We start from the raw sequence: 24,894 nt of genomic DNA, 5'->3' as shown, positions 1-24,894 counted from the left end.
TCTCCCCTTAGTTTTCAGGCACCTTTGAATGACTTTTTTTAAACTTTGAAACATCGATTTGATGAGTGCCCCATGAATTTCGTTTGCTCTGACACTTTTTGTAAATGTCTGTATTCCAGTAATTTCTTCACCCAGGGCTGGGTATGAAGCTTTCCAAAGAGGGCAATCACGTCCCAGAGCTCCTCAGGGGCTGGTGTGCAAGAATGAGAGGAATAGCTCCCGTAATGGCTAATGACCTCACTGCTACTTAAAACGAAAAGAGTACCCAGCTGGCTAAGTGCCCATACCAAATGGAAAGCAGCCCTGAAATAAAAATGGCTGGAACACGGGATGCCAAGTGAGTATTCGCTAGCCCAGCCCAAGCTGGCTGGGCAGGAAGACAGTAAGGGGACGGGTGGAAGATGGTCAGAATGGAACACCTCTCATTTTTTTAGTGATTATGATCTCTATTATCATCTGAAACGCTTCTGGCGCTGACGCTGCAGACAGCTGATCTGGAAGGTGCCTGGGTTTCACCCAGAGCCCCGGCTGTCAGCAGCACAACGGGAAAAAGAAACAGAAAACAGGGAAGGCTCAAATGGCACAATGTGCTGTCCTAGCAGAAACAAGGCAAATTCTACAAAACATGCTTCTACGAGTGTTCGCTGTAACTTTTGCCTGAATTACCTACTTTTCTTCTCACTCCACCTTTCCAATCTTTTCATTTAGTACGACTAAAGGACACTAAAATACGCAAAGAGCTTCGAGTGTGATCCCAGAGCTTTCCAATTTCACTAAGAGAACAACCAAAACCACTACTTTTTTGCTCACCGGGAACATGCTGGGAACATGTGCTTTAGCTGTTTAAAAAAATTTTTGTGCAATCAAGGTTTGCTAACGTAACATCTGGGAAAATGATTACAATATTCAAATGTACATGTGCTCATAAAGATCCAAATTTAAGCGCAGTTTGACCACAGAAATTCTTACAGCTACAGCTGATCAGGGCCAATACAAAGTGTCATTGAGTCTGATCAGCAACAGTTAAAAGCAGTTACATGCAAAGAGCTATTTGCTACCAATCGACTGTTAAAAAAAATAAGTTTGTGAGTTAGGGCAGGAAATTCAACATACACCTTCCACCGTGAAATATTTACTCAACTATTAATTTAAATTTAAAACTCAGTGAAACAAAGGCGGCTTCCCATTCACTGTGAAATGGCCTGCAACACGACTCCAGTCCCCTAAACATCTTGCTTTTGCTTCACTCACAGCAAAAATAATTATCTAACATATTTCACCATTTTTCCCCTCTTACGTTTTAAAAATTAAACTCTCAATGACCCAACCCTTTACATGTTCTAAATGCTGCAGGATTTGGTACTGAGAGCAGGTACGTTCAGCAGGAGCCTGCAGAGGAGAGCCGGCAGGGCAGGGGATGCAGCACCCAAAAACCAGGGGGCCAATTCGGGCAGGAACAGAGAACTGTTTATTGAACACGCAGCTGGCACTGAAAGCTGACCGTACATTTCAGCCAATGCTTTGTTCACCACGCGTTTCAGTGTTAGACTGCTTTCACTGAATCAACTCTTTTCTTCACAGCTGTAAATCTGGAATTGGTACCATTGACAAAGTCTGAATCACGGAAGATTTCAACAGTTACCTCCAAGGACAAAGAGCTGTCAGGTATGTGCAACTTTAGTTATAAGCCTTGAAGAATTGCCTAAATGCTTACAAACTCAGCATTATCAGCAGAAACTACAGCAGCCCTTACCGATCTTAGCTTTTGGGAGGTTCAAGCTCAGTCATTCTTAACAATGCGCTGTCACACTGAAATGGCAATTTCTACTATATACTTTATTAAAATCCAGAATTCAATAGAAAGCTGGAAAAACGTTATAGATGTCACATTTCCATGTCGACCATTAACACAATATTCTCACTGAAATCCCCAGGAAAAAAAAAAAAAATAAAAATCAGTCTTCTGAAATTTGTCAAGTACTGTTAGATTTCAAGAGTTGTAGTTGTGTATTTATACTTCCAGACAGTGCATGAATTTCCTACGACTGTGCACATAAACTGCATTTTTAGAACACAGTAGATAATATTGGAAGGAGCAGATCTGAAAATCTGTCTATGCACAGGGAGGCAGGTGTAACGCAGCCCATGACAAAGCAAGGTGCTGACAACTTTGGCTCTAATCCATCAAAGCACTTAAGTACATGTTTAATTTTAAGCACATGAGTAATTCTATCAACTTTAATAGGGCTACTCATGGTTTAAGTACTGTGATGGATGGGGGCCAGAACGCGCAGAGCCTTTAAGGATGCTGCATGGCCTATGTTATATGAAGAAAAAATGGCATTCTTCCACTGAACAATTAAGTTATAAAAGCTTTGGAAACAAAATTTACTATAAGTTGAACACAGGTCTGCTTTGTAAACACAGAGATGCAAGCTATTTCGTAGCCTTTGAAGATAAAATGCGATGCAAGTTCTCATGTGCAAGATGTCCACATACCTACAATTTGCCTTCCTTTTTCTCCAACAGCTCCGTCACGGCCATACGCCACCTGTGCCCATCACACTTGGCTTCAAAACAGGGGGGATCACAGTTCAGCAGTCTCATGCAGAAAAGACCAAAAATGTGGCTACTACTTACATTTCTTAAGTAAGACGTGACCAGATGCAGTCTGCAAACGTCAGTACTGCAGCCGTCCAGAGGTGAGCGTGCCGGGGCAGACACCAGGGCAACGCCGTCCCAACCACAACTGCCCCGACGGTTCAGCAGCTCCTCTGTACCATCAACTAGTCTGGACACTCAAAGCTGCACACGTGCCTCTTTTGTACATGTGCGGTATGTGGCAGATTCAGATTTAAGTAAAATATGATTTATTTAAAATATTTTATACAGTCAATGTTAAGGATGTTAAAAAACCCAAACCCAAAGCACCCCTACACTGCAGCTTTCTTGCTCGGACAGCCTCTGCAGATCAGAGGGGACGGACTTGGTCTCCAAACCACTCACCAGAAAATTCTGGATCTGGTTTTATCTGAATATGGTTCCAAAAATTGTTACCAAGTTTTAGAAAACTGTTTTCTAAAAAAGGAAGAGAATGGAACAATTTGAAAAATCCTCTACAGACGTTTTCCAGGGGGTCAAATCAGTCCCACTCAATGACACACACGAGTCATCTAGTTTTATCCCTGCACTCATAACACAAGTTGGAAAAGCTTCAGAAAAATTTTGGTTATATAGCTATGTTGTCCCAAATGTACACCGAATTTTAACAGCTTCTAATGTAATACCAAGTAATATCTGCTCTGAAGCAAACCAGGGAGACGCCAAAGTCAACGAAACGACCCCGTACCCAGGGCCCAACTCTCCCCGTACCGGAGGCGATGTTCCACGTCTGTCTTACTGCTGACCCTCAGGCGACTGTAAATGGGGAAGGGGACGTACGGCTACCTGGGGAGCAAGTCTCTTCTGCCAGACACTTCAAGAATTCCAAACTTTTTCCTCACTTTAGAGTGGAATAAAATGGAAGCTAATCATTATTTGCCTCTCCTTCCCCAGAGCGTGACACAAGCGTGCCACGCAGTGTAAAACCAAAGCAGCCGGGTAATGGTCCCGCTCCTCCCGCGGCGTAACTCGTGGGGACTCGAACCTTCCTTCCGAGAGCACAGAAAATGAAGGCCAGGCAGGAGCACACTTGGAGGTCTGTCTTCATCCTAATGCTCTGTCACACCTTTAAACTAAGATTTATTCCCTTCCTGGTTGCTCCCACTCAAAATCTGGTATGACATAGTTTTTGCTCTGACTTTTTTTTTTTTTAAACTTGCTGGTGAACATGCAGCAAGAAGAACACAAAAATGAATAGCTTTTCTGTGGATTATGTTTTCTGAGATATCTTCAGCAAGGGAATTATATACTCCTACTTATCAGATGGAATTCATAGAAATAAAATACACTACTAGGGGACTTCAAAATTCCCTTAAATACAATTCAAGAAGAGAACGCTTTGAATCTATATCACTGCAGAGTCTCTAATTTTTGCCAGAATTCTCAGCTTATTAAAACAGTGTGTTTGGTGTGGTACATCAACACATTTTCTAGTGCTACTACTGTTAACAATTTTAATAATAATTCTGACGGTTTCTAACTTGCAATGCTTTTTAAGTTATCACAACAGAATTTTCATTATTGCTTTTCTATAACAAATGAGTTTATCTTTGTCTTTCAGTACTTCCACGCCACTCGCATACATCTCTCACGGCAGTGCTGTGTGAGAGCACGAGCTGCTTCTCCTTAGAGATGAGGGAATGGAGGCAAAGTGGCCACATCTCTAAAAGGCAATCCAGAATAATGAGTAACTGACAGGAGTAAGCTTTTCTCCAAAAAACATTCAGGAAGTGAAAGCATCGTATTAGGCTCCTACATACCAGAAGCCAGAAAGCAAACCAAACCAAAACCCACCATGCCTCCACAAAACCCACCTGGCACTACTCTTCTCTGCGCAAATTCCTCAGCATCTCACACAACTCTCAAGTAAGCAGGTCTTTATTTCAGGTTAATATGTCCAATGCTTTTAACACAATTTCCCCTCTTTAAAATAAGAAATGTCCTTCAACTTGTGAACTTCACTGTGTCCTCACAGCTCCCAGTAACACACTGATTGATCAGGGCTCTCTTGTTCTAGATTGGCACACAGACACTTTACTTTGATTCTGTTCCAAACTGGAATTCAAGGCAGTTTCTTTTTTATTCGAGATGGTTTTAAAATACTTTTTCCCCCAAAGTCCCGATCACTGTTAAATAATCTTCCCTCACATCTAGCACAAGTGTCAGTGAGCAGGTAACGCTCAACAGAGCAAGTCTACCAAGATTCTGGACACAAAACACCTAGCTCCGTTCCCCCTGAACACTCAGGTTTATTCTAACAGCGCACACGGAGCTTCACAGATTAACGCCCAACCCCATGTTTACGAAGGACATGTTTGTTAACGCCAGCCACGCAACTCCTTGTTCAGCTCTATATAGTAAGAAGCAACTATATCATGACACGAGACCATGAGAATTAAAATAGGGAAAATCCAGTATGAGTTACTTCCATTAAAAGTGCGTGTGCGTACCAAAATCAAAACTCCTGCACACAGAGTTCCAAGCAACCTGACTGCATCGCTGTTCATACAGCATCTCCCGCAGCACTGACGTTACCTCTACGTTTTGACAGAGACGGGGCCATGCCAGAGCCGGGGGCTGTGTGCCCGCAGGAAGACGACTCACCCCATGAGAAACCACCCCCAACCTATCACCAATTAAAAGCCAAACAAAACCAGGTCTTCTACCTGGAGTTTGTAAGATTATATTCTATTTTCTACCTAGACTAGAAGGCAATGTTGAAAACTGAATAAAAATCAAATATGTAAATAGTTCCTGACAGTAACACAAAGGTTTTTCAGAAAACAGACTAACAAGAAGTATGGCCCAGAGTTCAGCACGCATCAGGCCATAGTTGCCTTTAAAGTATCACATGATTTCTAGAATTATATTTAATATATGAAATATTTTCATTTCTTTTCCAGTTATTAACAGCTTTGCTCTACCAGAAGTGAAGATGATACAAGAGAACCATTTGGAAATAAACACCAAATACTACCAAGCAACAACAAAAAAAAATACCCCACTTCCTTCCAAGCAGAGCTAGAGTCATCATCACATTAACCTCCTCGGTGGAATTCCTCAGCCGGCGTCAGGGAGTATCGTTTCAGGCAACAGGTTCCACCTACCTGTTGTTCTTGCCAGCCTGACTTTAGAAGATGCTGGCAACTAAAGCACATCAAAAATACGTATTTTATTTCTAGCCATCTAGGGCTCTATTTACAGAAAAGTTGGAGTCAATTTACTGAAAGAAGCTCAAGTTTCAGTATTGCTACTCCGAAATAATTGTGTTCTGGAATAAGTCAATCTACTTAAAACTGTATTACAAGTTAACCGGTGAAATGCGTTAGTAGAAAAATCCTACATGTTTAACAGGAAGAAACAAATAAATCTTCCCCCAGCAGAGTGGAGCTGTGGAAATGAATCTGAAAACACGATACGTGTTTCCCTTACCTAAATGTTTCCCATTATGCCCATTCATTTAAACTGCGTAGTAAGAGAACAATGCTTTCACAATTCAATTGTGCAGTTCCGTAACCGTGTCACGGGGAGCTATTTTTAGTTCCAAAGGCCTGAGCTCGCAGAGCACACCCACAGCTGTGGGGTCGGGTGCCACGGCGCTCAGCCCCACGCCCCGTCAAACCCCGTCCCCTTCGGGCCGCTCCTCTCACAAGACACTACTTCCCAAGCAGTATTTTTTAAAGTTGGCAGAGTAGTTTTTCCACGAGTTTCCTCTCACGCAGATTACTTCCCAACAAAGGCCAGGAGGCCGAGCGTTCGCTACGCGTGGAGTTGTTCCTAGTGAATCCGCGCACCCGGCGGAGACGGAGCATCTCTAACCCAGCCTGGCCCCAAAAACCTACGCCCCAGCGCGAGGTACTTGAGCAACTGCTCAAGTTAACAAATAGGCTGTTGAAAACAAATGCCACCAAAATTAAAGTTTTTCCCATTTAAAATACAAATATTAAAACCCTAAACATTTCAAGCAAGACACAAACAGATGTTTATTTTTTCTTAAATTTGCCTAGAAAATGCTGTTTCTAGAAGCCAAGAACGTTCCCCACAGGCCACAACCTCCCATGACCCTGGGTTTCCAGAGAAGCCGGCCTTTAGCACCAGCAGGCTTCATTTGACCAGGAAGGTACCAGTTAGAACCAGGAAGGTCCACTGATATTTTGGACAAACCCTTTGGATCCAAATTAGCGCCTTCTCCAATGCAACACAAATTAACTGGAAAAATTCCAAACCGCCCTTGTTGAGAGGTCTGGAAGTCACAATGGATGCAGCAAAGAAACTTTCACTTTACTGTACTCAACATCTGCACGTATTTGGACTCAACCAGTAAGAAGAATGACCTTTTACTGAGCTTAAAATTGGAAATTAATTATACCTGAATAAGCACATTTATTATCATTTCCCCTGATAAAAGGGAAGTTATACTGCTGTAATTTAAGTCAAACTATGACAATGGCACAATTATTATGTCCTGGCCCTGACCTGACATTTCTAAATGCTAACAAAAAAGTAAAAGATACAGTTCATACTGGCAGTATACAATAAATCAGAATATTAGGCTAGAAGAGTTATATGAGAACCAATTTGCTGATACCTCGCACGTCAGTTAGAGTATACAGCACTCTGCTTTCATGTCCAATTACTTTCACAACATGTGGTCCTTTAAATATTAATAATATTGTTTAAATAGGAAACTTATACACAGTTATAGAAAATAACCTCAAGAGAGTGCGTATCCTGCTAGAAGCTCTAACACTGCGAGTTCCTTAAGCAGCATTGCTCGGGCACAATTACTGACGCAAGCGGCCGCTGCCGCGGCTGCGAGGGGCACCCACCACCGGGGAGGTGGGACACCTTGGCTCCCTCTGAATCCACCAGCCCGGGGCATCGGCCAGGCAGCACAACTACCCTGCAACATCTGCATCCTACCCACGGACAAGAAAGTGAAAAAAGGAAAACAAGAAACTTCAAAAGGGAAAAGACGACTTTTTAGATTACTCAGGTATTGGTCTTTTTAAAGAAACACATGCTGAATGTGACTTAACTTCAAAACTTGCCATTAATCTTGCTTCTTGGAGTTCCTTAAGTGCCAGTGGCAGAACCTGGCAAGAGGCCTGAAGCGGAATCACTGCGAATCTTTCTCTTACGCTTTTTCCCAAATCCTCTGGAAGTGCCATTTCTGACACGTGATACCAGACTACACAAACCATTGGTCTTACCTAGCGTGGCATGGATTCTTAGAAATGCTCTTCCTAGAAATTTCAGCAGACCAAGATGTTTTTACCATGGTACAGAAAATGTCTGCTTAATACCACAAGTTTGATTAAACATTTTTTTAGAAAATTGGCAAACCATCAGTATCTGTAAAATTCTAAAATATATTATTTACCAGATATATAAGACAGACTAAGTAAATCATTTCTTCATTTAAATGACAGAAGCTGCTTCTCAGCCAAAGGATAGAACACAAGGTGGGGTGGAAAGGGAAAGCAAGAAACAGAGAGAACAAGAGAGATGAAATAAAGCATGATTCCCCTCTCCCCTCCCTTAAAAAATAAAATAAAATAAAATAAAATAAAATAAAATAAAATAAAATAAAAAATTGGCTCAATAAAGAGACAAACATTTGTCTTTGGCTTGCATTTTTATATATGTGACCATTCAGAGCAGTCCAATAGCAATTTACTGAACGTCACCAACCTTGTCAGGGCTACTGCTGTGACTCGGCTGCAGCAGCGGCGCCGCTCACCAGCATGGCCCCGGTGCTCAGGGACCCGCGGGCACAGTCCTCAGCCCTGTTGGTCGGCTTCCTGAGACAGAAGCTCTCAACCCGTTGTGCTCCTCCTGTGCGCTGCAGGAAGGAGCTGGACTGTACCCGGGGAAGCCGTGCTAACAGAGCCCCTGAAACGCCGCGGGGGCCCAGGGAGGCACGAGGACGGGCGCCGTGGCTCTTGCAGACCGTGCTCCATCCAGGTACGTTCCCAGGCACCAGGAGAAGGGGAAGAATGCACCCCGCTTTAGTCATCACTAACGTACAGCAAGAGAGACAAGACCTTCCTCTGAAATGTTTAACATACACCATAACAAAACCTGTGTCTCCACAAAATGTTTAACAGAAAGAGAAACCAAGTTTATTCCCACAAACTACAAGAGCATATTTTCAATACATGCAAACAACACACAGAAATGCCCTATGAATCTACTGCCTGGAAATCAGATAACACCACAGATCTACCTACAGCACAGTGACATCCGCTGGCATCTCCTCCCATACTTTGCCGTGGGAATTAAGCAAGACTTTTCAGGAGTTCAGACCTCCTATAGAACACAACATAAACAACCGCATACACTGCGTGTTCCAAATACATTTATGAAATGTTTAAGTCGTGTTATTTTAGTAAGTTATTAATAGTTGGTGTTGGCAGAGAAAAACTTCATTTCTCTATAAACATAAATCATCTAAACCTAGTCATAAACATTTTTATGAGTAGGTTTTTTATAAAGCACTGTACTGACATGAGCTAGTCAATCCTCAACCTTTCCTAAGGAGGAGATTAAGTATTAAAGTACATCCAAGGTGTGGCATCCTATCAGTTTACCCTTAGTGGCAGTTACACTTACACAATTAGAGCAAATTCTCTGCCAGCTTCATCACTGGAAACCAGAAGCCTATGACAATGCTGAACTTCACCAAGCGACTCTGATGGAAAAATCCCAGTGGACAACTCAGTCTGAGTTGTGTAACTACGAATTAAGTCTCAGAATCACAGACTGGCCAGGGTTGGAAGGGCCCTCTGGAGATCTAGTCCAGCCCCGGCCAGAGCAGGGTCACCCAGAGCAGGTTACACAGGAACGCGCCCAGGTGGGTTTGGAATGTCTCCAGAGCCGGAGACTCCACCACCTCTCTGGGCAGCCTGTGCCAGTGCTAAGTCACTACAGGAAAAAAAATTAAAATAACCATTTTCACACTACACGACTATTATGCAACCGGCAAGGTAGGAAGGTAGGGAGAGCATTCTGTCTCGAGCACCGTGCTTCAGAGAATACTCCAAACATTTGTCTGACCTAACTATGCATTTATCATTTCTCCATTAGGAATCGATAAAAAAGGAGAGGGGGAGAATAAGTAACTGGGTAGTAATTTCACCTTGGGCAATCAACATTCATATCCAGCATCAATATTCAGGAAATGCCCCAAGTCTCAATCATTAATGATTAAGTATCACCACACCCTGGAATATTTTACTACATTATCTGCATTGACATCATGAGATCCAAACTTCAAACGTAATTGCTTGTCATTTTAAAGATCTTCTCGGAATTATGGGACACTGGCTGCAACAGCGACTCTGAACTCCACCTCTGTGCCAAGGCAACAGACAACTCAATTAAAAAAGCTGCAGCCTCAACATCTGTCAACAGTTTGAAGACACAGTAGGACATTTTTAAATATGAACAAACAGTTCTGGAAAATTGCATTTAGAAAATTTATATGTTAGGCTAAGAGGGATTCCTTGTATGCAACAAGGAGTCATCTTTTGTCATTTCACCTCACTTAGCATCATACACCCACTACGCAACTTCCCAAAATACTGACAGCTGCCCTCCTGAGCTTCCACAACCCAGCTTTTAGCGAGCACTGAGCACAGGGAACGGCCCTGGGAAGCAGAGCACCCCTGGACAGCCGGCATCGCCACGGATCTCCGGCAGTGCCTGAGCCGCTCCCAACCCGGCTCTGGCCCCACGCACACCCCACCACCCCCAGCGGCTGCCGAGGGGCCCCAAACGGGGCAGTTTGGGAATGGGCATTAAAGCCCTTCCTCCAGAACAGCCAGAAGCACGCGATGGCAGACGATGCCCTGTGTCTACCAGCTGCAAGGGGTTCTGCAAGCTGCCTTCTGCCAGAGCATAAAGCATTGTGTTTCCTCAACAGAGTTAACAGAGAATTCTTAAGTCCGGCGACATAGAATTCCACTGTTCTCAACTTTCATAATACATCCAAATGAAGCTTCTTAAAAAATCTAATCCAGAAGTAGAGACTTCAATGTTTAAATGTTTACCACCTTTTGCAGTATTATTATTTTTAAAGACACTGAAGAAAAATCTGAAGTAAGCAATGTGTTTACTTTCGTTTTGCAAAACAGGACATTATTTTGCAACAAAGATGTCCTCCACAAAGTGGGTTCTTTTTTCTTGAAACAAAAGCTAGACAAAGAGAGACAAGCAGCATGCAAATTGTGAATACTATCGAATTAGATGACACATTGCTTGGAAACCTGAGGTTTAAGGCACTGCAGTCCTACAGAGCACCGCTCCGTACACAACTGCTAGGCAAGGGCTAAGGTACAACACACAGCAGTTAACTGTCTTAGATAACAATAGAGTTCAATACATTGGTAGAAGGATTATAGTGCAGTTTTATTACTACCCAACACTTTTACTGATGTGCTTATTACTTTTTTAATAGCGTACTGCTCTTGAGCAACCAGTTTATAATATTTACCCTTTTTAAACCAGGTATACAGAGAACACATATGTATAAAAAAGGGCAACTAAGTTTACATGGCAATACCGGTGCAGCAGCTAACCCATCACATATGTATAGTAATTACACACATCTTGCACGGACAAACCTACTTACAAGCCCAGAGGCAAAAGACAGCTGCCAAAAGCCACGCATTTTATGCATTACAAAAAAAGCATGAAGTAGGACTGGGCTTTTTCTCTTAGAAGATGAGGATAAAAATACCACCACTACAAACAGTTTTTGTATACACATCACACACAGACTACTTTTCTATCTCTAAATTACCTCTATTAGCTGCAGTATGTCAAAAGAAATCTTAATCCAACACAAATAAACCTTAGATGTTGAACGCGGTAAAAATACTACATAACACTGGCATGTTTCTTCATTGTGTTTTAAACATTTCCATGTGTAGTTCTTTTGTATGCCTTCATTAATTCAATTTATCCTTAAATCTAGAATTACCTAGTATTGTTTTTAGTTCTCACATTAAAAGCAACAAGTAACCTACTGCCAGCTGACTCAAATTTACTGCAACTGCAGTCGGTGAGTAACGCACCACCCCTCTCACACAACAAGAGTTGGCAAAACCCAAGTCTTCTCAGGCATGCACTCCTTTGGGTCTGCGATGCAGGCAGCCAACATCCAGACTGTAATTCAAAATGTGTATGTTCTCTAAACAGCTTAAAGTATCACACTACCTTTAAAACACCCCGTGCTCCTGCGGAAGCAGGATAGCAAGAAGTCACCTTGCAACGATAGCTGTGAATTTGCACACCGAGTCTTCATCTGTCGTGTTTATCTGCGTCACGCAGAAAATGCCCCCAGTATTATACTGTTTCTTGTAGTCCATTTTATCCTGAACAATGGCAAAATGGAAGCCTCCTGACAAAAGCACCTACATGGACACCCAGTGTGGGACCTCGCACAAATCGCCCTGTGTGCGGGAGCCTCCCCATGCCTGAAGCATGTCCGACACATGCACGTGTCTTCCCCGGGCACCGACGTCTCATTCGGAACACTCCCTGGTTTGTGCATAAATAGAACCAGGACTCGACATCCCCCCATTCCTGACACATTTGCAGTACATCCCTTTTCTACAACTCTCACCCAGAAGTGGACAAGCCGGTTTCTAAGACCACCACCTTCAAGAAAAAACGAGTGGGATGGAAAGCATTACATTGTGCCTGGGGGACAGCCTAATGCACAGACAGGCACACACCCCGGTGACTCCAGACAGACTGTGACTGAGAGAAAGCGAGTGTTCACAGTGTCAGAACCTGCTTTAAAGAAAACACACCAGAGTTAGTCACTGCTTTTCAGCAGTTAGCTACAGAATTTAAAATTACCTTTTCCTAGAGACAGTCATGGGCAATGGTGTCCCAAAGTAAAATGAATTCAAATTCAGGCAATCTTAATTCAGATACTTCATAACTTATTTGTTATATGCAATGTAACAATTGTTATATTGCATATATATATACATTGCATATAATTGTCAATAATGTTGCTTTAGTCAGCCTACATGTAATAAATAATTTTCTTTTTGAACCAAAATGAAGCTACCATAGAAACTTGAAAATCTAAATCCAGAATAATTTTCCCAAATCAGATTTCATTTTCATTACAGTATCTTTTGATACGCTCTTCTGTTTGCTGCTCAGATCGCCTTTCACACAGGGGACAGAACATAAAAATAAGCTTGACTTATTGCATTACAGCATTATCAAGTAATAAAGGACCTACACACAATCTATCACACTTCTAGTTTGGAAGGCCTTCCAGGTGATAAATATTTTAATGAAACTCAGCACACTGCAGGCGCACCAGCACGAAATGAACGGATAGTGACGGCTACCTATCAGCAAACACAAAGACAAAAATCTTCCCAAACCTCCCAGTTAATCTGCAGTTCGACTAGAAACACCGTAAGTCAATGCAGCTCAGAGAAAGAAATACACACACCGAACGAACTCCTGCCCTCTTGGGACTAAATCCTGCCCTCTGCTCAATGAAGCTTAAACACAGTCGTGCTTCGCTCACTGAAAGGAAAAAAATCCAGTCTTTATTTAATAACCTTATGATTGCTTGATTAGTACTTGGAAAATAAAAAGCACTAGTTAAGTGCTAAATATTATTAGCTTTTTCAGGGCATCAGCTCTAAACTTGCCACTCCTCATTTCCTTCTCTCATAACTCTTTTCATTCATGTCATCAGGAGGCATCTTATTTTCAGCAACTACTCCATTTTTTTTTTATTTTTTTTTTTTAAATGCTGCTGGATGTACAGAACTACTGTTGAGGTTGCTTGGCAACTAGTGAGATGTATCAGAAAGAGAGATAAGGTCCAGAATGAATGGAATTGAAGAGAACTATATTTGGTTTCATTAAGAGATACTAATGCACTCAAACCATACCAATTTGAATTCTCCACACTAACGTGAAATTTTGCTATTTCTTTCAAAATACAGACATCCATAATCATAGAGTCCCACTAAATCCATTAAGCCACCTCCTCAGGCACACACGTGTCTGCCTGTTGAGAAGAGACTTGAGAAGCAGGGCTTTTACCTGGGTTAGCAGTTTGGTGGGGCAAGCAGCAGTCAGGAAACACGCACACTGAAGTAAATATTTTGAAGAATTTCAGGCCAAAGGGGACAGTTGAACACTTCAGTCTGCCTTTCACTGTCCCGTAAACCACCGTGCTTTTCCATACACTTTAGTATCAAACTGAAATTTCAAGCGAAACGTCCTTCCTGAAGGTCACAATTCGGAACGGGATGAGACTGAGCACCCAAACCTCCTGCAGTGGCAGAGATGGGATTACAAAAAGTCTGCCCTAATTGTTCAAGGAGGTCAAAAAAAGCCTTATGCAGCAGAAGATGGAAACAGGCCCCTCCTAGTGAGAGAGTTTCTGTCTCAAGCTCTTCAACTGCATCAAGAATCAACCAGTCCGGCACAAAAGAGGATCTTCTAACATCCCCTCAGACCCTGCCCAAGCCCTGGTGCTTCAGAGCAAGTGAAAACAGACAAAACCCAACTAGCAAACTATCTGATGGGAAAAACAAAACCAAAAGTCAACCCCCCGTGCTCCCCCACCTCTCTGATGCCCGCAGGCAAGCACAGGTTTCAAAGCCTCAAATACCAACACAGAATTGCATCTATCATAACGATGGTCAGGGTAATAAAAGCAAAAAAAAAAAAAAAAAAAAAAAAAAAGGCCAAAGCTGCAAAGGCAGCGGACTAATCCTGGCCCATGGAGTGGGCTTTGTGCTCGCCACTGCAGGGGCGGCCACCACGAGCACGCACGCCCGCGGCAGGGAAGCTTCGTCTCCAGAAGCTGGATTGAAATGCAGTTTAAAAATAAATCTGTCCTTCCCCGAGACTAGTAGGCTTTTTATTATTTTTTTAATAATGTGTGCATATTAATTATTACTTATGGACATCATCTAAGACTACTACTTCAGTCCGCTTTTCCTTCCCCCTTTCTCCCTCCCTCCTCCTTCTGGGCAACACTTTTTATGTTTCCAAAGTATCAACAACATTGTGAGGAAAAAAAGCCAGACAATATGTTGCCTACGTTATTTCAAAGTGTGTTTTCTGACTCCCTAGAATTGTGCAGAAACACTTTACTAAACTCAGTCTTTTTACTTTTTCTAGCCCTTTATTTTCCAGCGGTGTCAAAAAGATACTGAGGTAACAGAACACTATGGAGTTCTTCAGTGACCAGCAGAAGGAAAGTAAACACACGACTGCATAAGATGCAGCTACATAAAATGAAGACTGTCCAATTAAACGAAGGCAAAGCACAGGGGCAGCAAGGAGCACCCTGAATTCCCGATGGTTTGGTGAAATTAGAGTCCAGTGACACACTTCCCTCCCGTTTTCAGTTCAAGAGATTAAAAGGCGAAACAGTTACATTTGCAATTTTTAAGTGTCTTATGCGTAAGTTATGGAACGTATTTTTATCTACAGTGTTCAGCATAAAGCAGAATGTGTTCCTATGAGTAACTATTTTGAAACAACATTAATCATTTTTTACATACCAAAAGTAAAAGGTTGCATCTAATTTACAGGCATTTATTTTAGTATGCTTCAAAACCCAGTACTGAAAATTCACTAACTTCCTACTCTACAGAAATTTAACAACAAAAACCCCAAGCAGCCCCATAAAGCAAATCTCCCAGAAAGCTGTGTACCGTTGAGACAAACTATCAGAGACATTTAACTTAAATCCTTCCCGACACTGACCTCTGCAAGCTCTGTGTGGAACACGCGGAGTGCAGGGAGCGCAGGTGGGGAGGGGAGCGCTGGAGCTGGGTCGCGGTGTCAGCCGCTTTCCCCCCAGCCCCCGTACTTAACTGAGCCTTTCTCCCTTCCATTTTCTCACTCGTTTAAGGAAAAAAAATAATAATTTCCTCAGCTTTGCATTGTGCTTATTGTTTTTTTTCATGAACAATGTAGTGCTATGATTACATTCCATTTTGGAAAAGCAAAAAAATAAATGTAAATAATAAAATCTTTTCAGCAAATAGCTATGTCCTTGTGATTATTATCTTTTGCTTATTAAAAAAAAAAAGTTATTACAACTGTAAGTTTTCCTCTTAATCTTAAACGGTCTTTAACTGTTAAAAGCAACACAAAAAATGTGAAGTCATGCCAATCGCTGTTATGCAATTAAATTAAAATTCATAAACCCAATTATTTTAATTTTTCCACAGTAATGCCACGTTAAATCAAATTTAGCTAGCGTATTTATTTTTTAAGTTATTTAAATTATCAGTGTTAAAACAGGTATACACAGTTTTCTGAACTTACTGTGCTAAGAGTCCCATTACACATTTTTATCTATTAAAAAAAATAATCAAGCAAGACGTAAGCACAGCATTCTTTCTCATTACAAACTTAAGGAAGAAGCTTACTTCGCTGATACCCATTTATTTCATTTTCTAATTAACATGATTATTTATATTATATAGATAATTGTATTGGCAAAACAGAATTAAAATGCCTTGAGGGAAACAGAAGCGTATCTATGCCCGTAGACCTGCAGAGAAGCAGCGGGTGTCTGAGTCGCGATGGCGAGGAAGGGCGAGCGAATCCCCGCCAGCTGCGAAGGCGCCGTCAAGGCGAGGTCTGCGGGGACGGCAGCAAACCTCGGGGGACACTGCACACCTCCCGCTCCCCCTGCAGCCCCGCTCCCGGGAGGCTGCCAGGGTGCAGCTGGGAGAGATGATTATTTTCTGATGCCTTAACTAAAAAGACAAGCGAACACAATGAGTTACTAAATAGCCCCTTGGAGGACACAGTCAGCAACAGGTAGGTAACGGAGAAGGTCTCAAGCCTCCTCGCGCTTTTGCAATAGCAAACACCTCAAAAGAGCTCATCTCAAGACATTCCACTACCACATTCCTCAAAAAGTGGATAATTTTGCCCCTTAGCTGTCAGAAACATACCTCAATGTATTGCTGTTTCTAAGTAAGTAAGCTCAGCTGTAAACAAGTAATTCTCATTAATTGCATGTTTACATTAGAGTACAGTTGGAGAAATAAATATTAAAAGCTGGTGCAGCTACACTTGCACTGTATCCTAAATACTCTTGCATTTACTAGGAAGTCAAGATTCAATCGCCAAAGTAAAATAGAGGGCATGTTATTTTCAACATCAGGATTCAAGTTATATTTAAAGAAAACCAAACCCTCATCAGTGGAAATTCCTTCATTTCAACTTGAGAGCTCTGAATGACCAAGATGAAGCTGAACGATTTCTGTATCTCAGCTCTTTATCAGAGGTGGGACTTGGGCAACCCTGATACACAAACGCATGATACATCTAAAAATAAAGATAGAGATTAATTTGCTTGCTGGATTATACTTCAAAGCATTAGCTATGCCTGCCTTGATCTAGGAGACACTCGGGAAGGATGCTTACAAAACTGGAACAAGAGTAGTGATTTTCGTGTTTAAAAAAGAATAAAAATAAATATCCCTCAGAGCCCCCCAGCCCCAGAGAACAGCCAGGGCGCTTCCTGGGGGTTACTGCCCCTGCCCCGCAGGGAGCAACACGAGGCTGGAAGCCCCATCCTAAGGAACAGGCACCAACACTCCGATCCAGATTGCTAGAAGGAGCTCAGAAAGGCACAGCTTCTATTAATAATAAATTATATCTTGTACATACACAAACACACTAGGTTTTAACATAATGAAACTGAAAAAAATTTCCCAGCTGGAATGACTGGCAACAGATAAAAGACAGCTTGTAATGAAGTAAGGGGAATCCTCAGGGATTGCGATAACGTGAAGGTATAGCTTTAATACCAGAAAGGTGTTCCACAGGCTTAAAGTATTCCGTTCATAATAAATGGATAAATTAGCAAAAACATTTTTTACCAGGAAAATCAGGATACTGCCCAGTCTGCCCATCCAAAATACATGGGACAAGAAGAAATCCAATGAGATGCTATAAAAGAAAATTCTTCACATAGTACAGATTCTGTAACACTGGCTAGAGAAAAGGTAATGACTGCAGCTTTAGTCCTTGAGAAGAGTTGGGGTAAACCTGATACACTGACTTTTTTTTTCAGAAGGACAGTAAAGTGTACAATACAGATATGTATTTAATATTCTCCATACGGAGTTCTATTTTTGAAGTTACCTAAAGTTTGTTGGGGTATTTAATATAGTTTGCGATTTATTAAATAACAAGTTAAATAGAGTATGTACTAGTAGATGTCTGCTTAAGATAAGAAAATGGAGAAGAACACACCCCTTCCACTTTAACTCATGAATGTGCAGATTAAAAATATTTCAAAAAATATTCAGAATTAATTGAGGAAGAGTTGGACTTTTTTTAAGCTGTTTTCTCTCAGTCTCACTCTCTCTCAGACACTGTTGCCCAACTTCAACCAAACCTGAAGGATGGCTGCTGTTGCACAGATTAAGTTCCAGAACCAAAGTCAGAGGTTGAGTAAAAGAGAGACCAAAATTAGTGCTCCAGTGAGGAGAAGCAGGGAGAGTTTACGTAGACCTACACCAGCCCCAGCACACGCGGACTTCTGTCCAGGTAGCAGGATGAGCAGAAAAAAGGAAGATAACGCCGGAGTATTCAGGGGTGAGCGCTGCAGGGGCCATGGCCGAGAAGGAGCACCGCACAGGCGGGAGGCGAGTAGCACGGGGAGAACTGCAGGTGCCGACCGCTGCAGGAAAGATTCGGGAGACGCAGGGCAAGTTACACAAATCAGACTTCATTATCTCAGCTACCCACAGAACAGCTTCTTTTCTGGTTTGAGAAGGTAAAAGGAAATTTGCAATTTTGTAAAACAGGATTTATTTCCTTTTTGTTTGTTTTTACCAAAACTATTGGGTAAAATCCCACATCTACCATCAAAAGTCAAAATCCTCCCAGACCCATTCACAATGTTTTCCACGCAGTTAAATCTTAAACTCTCTTCTGTCTCTCTCTTTTGCTGCTCAGATTACATCACTCACACTTACTCCACTATTCATAGTCATTGCTCTCTGAGCTTTCTACAACTCTAACTATAAAGCTTTCCACTAGGTTGATAGCTGCCTATGCATACTTAAAAAGCTTTTGTGAAATTTAAACCTCAAAACAAATAAAACTACTGCCATATTTTTGGCCAGTCCCTTTACACGCCAAATCATGTCCGCAGCATATGCTAATTTAGCTTAAGGGATGAGTTTACTATTGGTTTTTTTTGTTGATGTTTTTCTAAATCAGAAAACTGAAATATTTAACTGAAAGCACAAATGTCAAGTTGCAAGGCCAGGAACAGTAATTCAGAAGACAGAGAGCTCTCAACGTGCAACAGCATAGGACTGGCAGTTTAAATATTGCTTTGCTAGGAGAATTCAACGTTTCCCACCAATCGGTAAATACAGATGAGATGCACGCTCTGCTATGAGCAACACCTTGTTTCCCATGCAACTATAAAAATGAAGAATTTATGTTCAATTCTCACTTTCCTTCTTTTACCTAAGTAAGAGGGTTTCTTGAAAAAGCAAACACAGCAAACAGGGAGTTGAAAATAAAGCATAATGTAAAAATGCAAGTCTATGCTTTCTTTCAAACCTCTGTTGTCATCTTTTCACCTATGGTTAGCCTGAGCCTACCACAAGCACGTAAAAACTGATAGAACTAACAAGCTTTTTAGACTCCTAAGATTCCTCCATGCATTGCTTTTCTGTCATACTGTCAGGAACATAAATAACATAATTTCGCACCCTCAAAAAAAATTTACTTCATTTGCACATGGAAATATTTTAATGGCTTGATTTCAGAATGCCTCTGGGCAAGGTACAGGAGTTATTCCATCGACTATTGGAATACTCAGTACCGCAGTATGTTAATACTCTTTGCCAAATAAGGCCCAGTGTAGTTATTATAAACTATCAGAATCTTCTAAAAACTCATCTCACAGTATTTAAAAAACACACCTTAGTAGTAGGTTTAAATGCAAAACATTTGCACGTGTTCCAGTGGAGAACATCTCCTACCTCAGGGCAAGATACCACAATAAACTTGAGAAACCCAAAATCTGGTCACTTTTTTCCTTATTTTTTTTTCATAACAGAAGGAAATATTAATGCTGCTTCATTAAGGTTTACTTTTTTACAGAATGGAATTTCCCCCTTTGTAGAAATAAGAGTATTTCCAAAGAAAAGATAACGTCAAGCACATAAACACAACATTAAACATCCTAACAATTAAGGAATTTCTTGTTTGCTTAGGTTGTTTAACGTCACCTCCCATTTCTTTCAATTTGATGGAAGACAGTGATATTTAACTTGCATAAATATTTTGCATAAACTTTTACAAGCTATATGCAGCATTCAGTTCTTATTCATAGTATTTATTCACTGTTGGTATATTCTTGGCTTTTGACAAAACTCAATTACACAACTGTGTCAGTTCTCAGGACAAGACCTGAAATAGCCTGAAATGCACATCCTCCTCCCCTGCCCGCCCACACCTTCACTGTGTGTTCTAGGCACACACTTCGATCAAACCCTGTAACCAGTTTTCAGCTGGAACGGAACTTTTCAGAGTCTTGAACAGACACGCACACACAACTTTTCCAGCACTGTAACGCCTCATCTGGGTCCTGGAACAGGAGCCGAGGAAGAAAAAGTGCTGTCTGCCTGAAACCTGCAGCAGCTCCTGACATTCACCGTGATGCAGGGGAAGGAAGGAAGAAAGAAAGAAAGAAGGGGAAGGGGGGAAAAAATCACACGCACCAAGCCCCGCGCGCCCCCCCCCGCCAATTTTCAGTGTTACTCAAAGGGCAGGAAAAAATTATTTTTGTTGCCAACAGAGAAAAATACAATAAAGTCAGTTTGTTTCTTGACAAGAAACTGATGTGACCATTCTAAAAACAAGGTATTGATACACGAATCTAAAGGAACTGTAAAAACAGAGCAATACCATTTGTGTATGCAAACGAATAATAGCCATTAGGAGGGAATTCATTATTTTAAAAGACTTAGTTATAAACATTATACTTTTTCCTCACTCATAACATTAACTTCCCTTTGATAAAATCACACACACACAAAAAGACCAAAGTTAGAAAACAAAACACAGTATCAGATAGCAGAAGAGTAAAGTTACTGAGACAGGAGACTGACACCGACCAATGTGACCAGATAACATCATTTACTGGTTTCTGTGAAATAATGGTGGTGCTGCAGTACAGCTTTTGGTGGACGAGATGTACAAAGGAAAGACCAGAAAGCATCAGTAACTACTATTCCTTCCTCACAAACTACTAAATCTAGGTGAGAAAACAGAAAAAGTTCCAAACCTTTAGGAGGTTGACTTGGCTTTCTCAACTTACCCACTAAGAGAAAGTATTTTTTAAAAGTCGATGAGAAATACAAACATATTTGTCATCTAAGTCTTGAAAATAAAGCTATTCAGTTTTGCTTCTGCCGTCATCATTAACAGAACTGACATATACACAAACTCCTATTCAACACTTCAACAGACTAGTTTAAGGAAGTGTCATCATTATACAACATCATTTGGGAAACTGAGGCTGAAATTCCCTATAACCTCCAGACTTCCTGGATCATAAATACTATCCAAACTTACTAATCACAAAGGCACATTCCCCTTATTTGTCAATCTTTGTAGTGGATTTCGTAAGTCACATTTCAACAATTTATTTCTATCTAAATATTTCTGCTTGTCCCAGTTTTTCCCATGACACTTCAGAACTGTCTATCGCCCTTGCCAATTTCCAGCTTTCTAAAATGGTGCATGACAATGACCCTCTCCTTAGAGCCTGTCAGCCAAACCCACAGCAATCACGCAGGGGAAAGAGGACTTAAAAAAAAATAAAAAATTAAAAAAGTCAGTGAAAGGCCACCATCTCAGAAGCAAAGCACTCCAGCCCCAATATAACACAGAAAAGAGATTTTTTTTCCTCTTCAACCTGAACTATACATTTACATTAGTTCTTCCAGGTACATCCCTTACTCCTCTCCTCCCTTGCCCACTTCCAATCCTTTCTGGTTCATAAAGACTGGTATCTGAACTGCTGCACGGTCAAAAAGAGAAGGGTTTAGCTCCACTTTATCAGCAGACAGATGCTCATAAAACACAGCCCGCAACGGCAGAGACCTGCTCCTCACGGAGAGAAGCTGAGGAGGGAGGGAAGGCAAGGAAGGGAAGTCACGGGCTCCCCGCTACGACAAGCCAAATCTAAACCCTTTCTACATCACAAGGGGCTCTGTTGTTGGCAGTAATGCAAAGAGGAGAAAATTTGGTTGATATGGAGTCTTCGTTATGCTTAAAATGCAGCATGTTAAGGATGAGGCACCCTGGAAGAACCCTGTGGGGAAGCCACACTGCCATTATGAAGCTGCTGTAGGAAGACGTTGGTTGATGGCAGGGCCAACTGCAGCCATCCTGCAAGAGCGGGCCGCGGGCTAAGCCCTTCTGAAATCTCCACCCTAAAAACCTATGCTGCAGACCATGCCTTGCTTCTCCAGTATTGTACTCCGCTTACCAATGCCACAGAGCTGCTACTTCCCACACACCACCTTCACAACAGGAACAAAAAAAAAAAAATAGGTATTTCTGTCTCTAACTCAACTACGGATTATAAAAGGAAATTGAAAAAATTTTAAAGTCTTTACTGTAGTTAACTTGGGTGGGACTTTAACCACTTTCAAATCCACCTTAGCACTGTTAACTACCAAGTACGTTAATTACGTGGAACACTTGATTCCATACAGTTCCTCAAATAATTAATTAGCTAAAGCGATCAAGGATTGGAGTCCCCAAGGGAAACTCTTCTAGTTCTGCAGAACTACACAGATTTCACCTCGTTAAATGCTACAACTCTACACGAGGCCAATTCACCTAAATGCACAACAACTGTCCCTTCATCTACGTAGCATCAGAATCCTAAAACCAAAAAAAAAAAAATATAAATCCCCACACTCACTGAAGGAAGCTCGTGCACTTAGCAGTGGAAATCCTGTTTAGTCACCAGCAATGAAGAAGAGTATGCAAGTAACACTAAAGAAAAACTTCTGATTCGCAGCACATTAGACATCGTTCATAACAGGTATCCTCTCTACTTCAAACATCCATTATCACAGGGCAACCAAATCAAAGGCAAACAAGTTTTAGGCAGGACTTTAAACTGGACTTCTTTCAAGCCACATGAATAAGCTGCACTAACAGAAATAATTCAAAACTACGGTTACATACAAGGACACTAACATTAAAAAGTATCTCTTCATCTCCAGCATACTTCAGCTTTCACAACCTCTCTGCTGTTATTCATCACATCAACTGCGGTGGTGTATGCAAACAAGTTTATGTTCTAGAATGACTGATAAGAACATCAAGAGAAGTAATGCTTCTCCTACTCTTCCAAAAAAACTCCATGCTGTCTCGCTCATTAGCTGAATCCCACATCATTTTTCCACGAGGTAAGCAGGGCACAAAGGGAATGAATGAGGCAAAAGGGATAGCAGGGAAAGCAGGACAAGGCAGGGAACAGTTAGCTACTTCGAAGAAGTATACAAGTTACTTTAGGACTAATCTGTAACTTGCAAGAACTTCAAAACACTGAAAAACAGCCTTCTCCCCCATGTAAAGTGTATGTTATGATCTACCGATTATTTCTGGCAATAAAAGCCTAAGACTGGATGCATTATAACTTCTTGTACATGTTACATATATCACTTTTTAATTTGATTTTTATGCACCTGGATGTTCCGATACATACCACCCACAAAAGGACAAGCACAAAGGACTGACTGCAAGATGACATGCCATGGGGTGTACAACCTGCTGTTCCTGAGCCACGTGCAGCTCCCTGGGCATCCAAGCATGGCTCCCGGGGGGGACTCCAGGCAACCCAGGCTCTCGCTGTGAGGGGGCAGAAGCCAGCGAGGCTCCCGAGGCCAAATTTGCCCTGTTGCCCTGGAATCCAGCTGCACACCCAGCTCAGCCCCAACCTAGCACACAGAAGTGAGATGCTCGAGGAAGACACCGCCGCTGCAAACCCCAGAGCGTGTCCCAGCTCCTCCCCAGCTCTGCAGGTTTCATGTAACGGGTCTCCGGGCTACCAATTTTGCACAAATTTGGGTATGCAGCTTGCAGGGTTGAGAATGGGATCTACCCATGTAATTTATTACACAGCAGCAGCATTCCTTTAAGAACACCCATAGGCTTAGAAAAACTTTGAAGAACTGTCGGTTAAATAGATTGATACCTTTAAAGGTGCCAGGGATCCTTGACTTCCACTTTCATCGATGAACTTTTAACTTAGCACCTAATGTTGACAGCTGCTACATCAAAGTCAACTTACACAAATCTTTCGAGTCACTCAAGTCTTTTAAGAGGTCTTTAGCAACAGAAGCTGCCAAAATAATGGAGACGATTTAGCAGTAACAGGATGCAGGACTGGGCACTTATGAAATAGAGCTGTCTTGGGTAAAGAAAATATTCCCCATAAAGGGGAGCTAAAAACATGTCGCACAGACTGTAATTTAGTTTGAATCAGTCTGAACTTTCTTCCAAAAGACTGTGTACCTTACCCTGAACTAGGATTTGGGGATTAGGAAGAAGTATTGTCCAGGCTCCTGGGCTAAACTTTGAGCTCAAACATTCTTACTAAAGAATTAGCTACTGAAAAACGAGTGAAAGCTCAATCTTCCCAAAAAGGTAGGATTCACAAAACAGATGATATTACGAGAAGCTAGAGGATGCCAATACAAAAATATTATGTTTGAAAACAAGAAAGACATAACTAGTAATAATCTAAAGAAATCAAACACAGAGAATAAGCTCTGAAATTCCAACACCTTAATTCAATTAGAATTAATTTAGCAGGTTTTGGTACACATGCACAAAGACACTTGCAAGCGTAAACTAACATGCAGAAGAATCTCGTCCTCCTCCCTAGCAAGGTTAGACGAAAAGTCAGCAAACACAAATCTTTCTCAGACAAAATAATAATTTCCATTTTCCTTATCCCAATGCCATTCCCTTCCTCACAACTATCACATAATTGAACAGATTTTAAGTGTAAACAAGAAAGGCTTTTAGAAACATAATTTAACACAAGAGAAGAGAGAAGAAAATCTGACCTACTAACACACAGAATTAATAGTACAGACTCATTTTGTGAGGAGATAGAAACAAAAGCCTTACTTGCTCTAAATAAAGAAA

At 41.5% G+C, this 24,894-nt stretch overlaps 1 protein-coding gene across 2 annotated transcripts in view; it reads right to left on the bottom strand.

Annotated features, from left to right (window-relative positions):
• The window catches only part of GNAS (GNAS complex locus), a 138,769-nt gene that overhangs the window by 61,473 nt on the left and 52,402 nt on the right, over positions 1-24,894 (bottom strand). The window lies entirely within an intron of this gene.

Source organism: Chroicocephalus ridibundus, chromosome 12, assembly GCF_963924245.1.
Source record: "Chroicocephalus ridibundus chromosome 12, bChrRid1.1, whole genome shotgun sequence".
Taxonomy (NCBI): domain Eukaryota; kingdom Metazoa; phylum Chordata; class Aves; order Charadriiformes; family Laridae; genus Chroicocephalus; species Chroicocephalus ridibundus.
This window is presented reverse-complemented; position numbering and strand designations above follow the sequence as displayed.